The sequence below is a fragment of the Notamacropus eugenii genome, chromosome 6 (genome assembly GCF_028372415.1).
Source record: "Notamacropus eugenii isolate mMacEug1 chromosome 6, mMacEug1.pri_v2, whole genome shotgun sequence".
NCBI classification, from domain to species: domain Eukaryota; kingdom Metazoa; phylum Chordata; class Mammalia; order Diprotodontia; family Macropodidae; genus Notamacropus; species Notamacropus eugenii.
The window spans coordinates 162,884,653-162,888,637 of NC_092877.1; the positions used below are offsets into that span (position 1 = coordinate 162,884,653).

The 3,985-nt window shown below is 39.1% G+C and overlaps 1 pseudogene; it reads left to right on the forward strand.

The window, feature by feature from the left end:
• The first annotated feature begins 1,030 nt into the window (after window positions 1-1,030).
• On the forward strand, window positions 1,031-2,707 carry LOC140510786 (actin-related protein 2/3 complex subunit 1A pseudogene; annotated as a pseudogene).
• The last annotated feature ends 1,278 nt before the right edge of the window (window positions 2,708-3,985 follow it).

Here is a 3,985-nt window from a genome sequence, read left to right on the forward strand (position 1 = left end):
TTCAAGCACTTACAAATTAATGGATAAATGTAGATATATCATTAAATGACTGATTACTCTATTACCCTCTGGATCATTTTTGTTGTTCATGTTCATTCATCCTCTAAAACTCATTGTTGTATGAATAATGTCAATAGTTGATAGTAGAGCACTGATAGAATGATTTATGGATGGGAGATAGAATGCTTTTTTTTTCCTTTTAATTTGTAGTTACAAATGGAACAACCACTTAGGAATCAGAGGTAAAATTGCCTTCTTATATGTGTGTTAAAACATGACAACAAGGAGGGGAAGCCATGATAGCAGAGTAGAAGGACGAACCTGCTCTTAGCTCTACCCCCAAAGCCCATAAAATACCTATAAAAAATGAGTCCAAACAAATTCAAGAGTGGCAGAGGCCACAAAACGACAGAGTGAAAGAGATTTCTAGACCAAGACAACCTGGAAGGCTGACAGGAAAGGTCTATCACATGGGGCTCCGAGTAGAGCACAGTCCATCCTTGGCTGCACATAACAGGGACAGGAGTGGAGCAAGCTGGGGCACAGAGTACCAAGCAGCAGCTGTGGTTCCCAGATTTCTCAATTCAAAAATGCCAAAGACAGCTTCAAAAGTCAGTGAGAAAGCTCTTTCACCTGGATGAGATGGGAGCAGGGTCCTCCCCTAGTCACAGGCCCAGGGCTGCAGAAGCCACTGCAGCATAGCATTCATTTTTGAAGCCTCTGGTCTAAAACCCTGGAGGAATTGAGTGGCTGATTTGGATCTCAGCCCTGAGTGGTAACCCTGGGGTGAGGAGTAGCATGGGTGTGGTGGAGCTGGTGAAAGCTCTGGAAAGGGAACCCTACTCAAGGATCCTGGGCAGGAAAACTTGTGGTTGCTCCCAGACCAGAGCACAGGCAAGGAGAGGAGTCAACTACTCTCCCTTGATTATGCCACCTTGGAGGAACTGAGAACTTACAGTTCATTAGAGTATACCCTCCTCTTGACAAAGGGCTCAAAAGTCAAGTAACTGGCTGGAAAAATTCCCATTAAAGGGAAAAAAATAAGACTATAGAAGGTTACTTTCTTGGTGAACAGGTATTTTCCTCCATCCATTTAGATGAGGAAGAACAAAACATACCATTAGAGAAAGACATAAAAGTCAAGGGTTCTTCATCCTAAAGCTCCAAAATAAATATGCAATGGTCTCAGGCCATGGAAGAGCTCAAAAAGGATTTCAAAAATCAAGTAAGAGAGGTGGAGGAAAAATTGAGAAGGGAAAGAGAACAATGGCAGAAAGTCATAAAAGCGAGTCAATAGCTTGTCAAAAGGAGACTCAAAAAAAAAAACGCTGAAGAAAGTAACACCTTTAAAAATAGACTAATCCAAATGACAAAAGAGGTCTGAAAAGTCAATAAGGAGAAAAATGCTTTAAAAAGCAGAATTAGACAAATGGAAAAGGAGATTCTAAAGCTCACTGAAGAAGAGTTCTTTCAAAATTAAAGGACTCTCCATCTTCCTCCCACCACTCACCAGAGCTTATTCATGTCAACTGACCAGGGTCTTCAAATCCTCTGCTCCAGGGCCTTTCCACATCTTCCCCATCCCAACTTTTTTTCCCTTTTGAAAACACTAAAAATAATGTCCTTACATCAATTTTTACTAGAGCAAATCACCTGCCATGCTTGGAACAGAGACCATACTCAGATTGCACTTAGCCCTAATAATCATGAAGATTTACAAGAAGAATGGGAACCAATGGGTGAAAGTCCATAAAATAAAGAAGCACAAGAGACACATCACAGGTATTGACTGGGTTCCCAAGAACAATCGAATTGTAACTTGTGGTGCAGCCTGTAATGTTTATGTCTGGAGTCAGAAAGATGGCATCTGGAAATCAACCCTGGTGACCCTGAGGATTAACCCTGCAGCCACCTTTGTGAAATGGTGTCCCCTTGAAAATAAATTTGCTGTAGGTAGTGGAGCTCGACTGATTTCCATGTGCTATTTTGAGTCTTAAAATGACTGGTGGGTGAGCAAATACATAAAAAAAAAAAAACAGTTTGTTCTACTGTCCTTAGTTTGAACTGGCACCCCAACAATGTTTTCCTGGCTGCTGGATCTTGTGACTTCAAATGCAGAGTTTTTTCATCCTACACTAAAGAAGTTGATGAAAAGTCAACCAGTACTCCATGGGGTACCAAGATGTCTTTTGGTCAAGTGATGTCAGAGTTTGGTGGTACCAAAAGTGTTGGCTGGTTAGTTTCTCTGCCAGTGGGAACCACCTTGCTTGGATCACTCATGATAGTACTGTGTCAGTTGCCGATGCCTCCAAAAACATGATGGTTTCACATCTGAAAACAGAGTTTCTCCCACTACTGAGTGTGTCATTTGTCTCTGAGAATAGCATGGTGGCTGCTGGCCATGACTGCTGCCCTATGCTATTTAATTATGATGATCGTGGCTCCTTGATCTTCCTCTGCAAATTAGACATTCCAAAACAGAGCATCCAGGGCAACATCTCTGTCTTGGAATACTTCTGCAACAGGGACAAGAGAACCATCACTAAGGATTGCAACACTGCTGTACACACGCTACACAAAAACAGTATCACCCAAGCGTTTATTTATGAAGTTAAAAGACTGTCACAAATTTTGCATTGATGGAGCAAGGACAATTTGGAATTTCAAGAGGTTAGAGTCTTCGATCCAGGGGCTATGAATCATGTGAAGCTGTATTTTCATTCTCTGGCATGACAAACACTTGACAGAATGAAAATCTATAATAAATCTCCTATTTCCAGTATTTTTAGATTTGGTCCCTTAAGACTTTCAGATTTCCTGAATTTCCAGTGTAGACTTTCGCTAGCTAAATTTTTTTTCACTCTAGTTTCTCTTTGAGTATTGGTTTCCTACTTCCAATTGCCAAATACCAAAGGTCATGACGTTACAAACTATATGTTTGGGTTCCACTCTTATTGGTGAAGAAAATACTTGTAGAAAATTTAACAGATCTTTTCTAATGTTCATGTGCTTATTTTTCTCCTTTCAGTTTCATCCTTAAGTGTCCTCAGAATGACCTGGCTTACTTGGGTCTCACACCAAGCTTTCTGTTAACCCATCTTCCCTCATTTGTCTCATTTTTATGACTCTTTTCTGTTAGCAAGACTCATCTTACAAATCTGTACTTATTTTACTTATATTCCAAGTCTTATAAATTGCAGTCTTTTAGCTTTGTCAATATAGTGTAACTATTGTACTCTAGCATATTATATCCAACAACTCACACTCATATAGGATGTTCTTTCAAAAAAATCCAAATTTATAAAACATGAAATTCTTTGTTTAATGTAATTATTATCATTTGATGAATGCATCCATTGATCATATTTGGTGAGGCGTTGCAACTCATAATTGCTAGTAGGGTTGATGCTTCACTGTGCTTTTCTAGTATAACCTTTACACTTTCCATAAAATAAGGAGATATGTGTTTACCAAAGATGTTCTCCATTGTCATGGTGGATGTCCAACTGAAAGTACAAGATTGAAGGAGTTTCCCATAAGTTGTGAGGTCCTCCAGATGCTTCTGTTTATGGATGGCATGGTGATGATTGCAGCAAGTCCTGGAAAATTGAAAAACTTCCTAAATTAAATTCATAATCATTTAAAAGGGTTCAATGTAAAGAACATTATCTCTCTCATGGGAGAAAACTGTAAAGATACAGTGAAGAAGTTTCTCTATAACGATAAAATGAGACAGAGATAGAGAAAGAGAGAGATAGAGACAGACAGAAACAGACAGATACAGAGAGAGAAGAGAAAGGGTAACGTGGCTTCCTCTATTTTTTCTTTGTCCAGTAAGTAGAGTTAAGTTTATTGTGCTTTATTTAAATGAGGGCCTCATTATGCTACAATATTGTAAAGGGTTTTTCAAATATCATATTGTAGAATAACATTGAGGTAATGCCTACAATAACTTCTCAGTGCCATTTCACATTCCCATTAATAA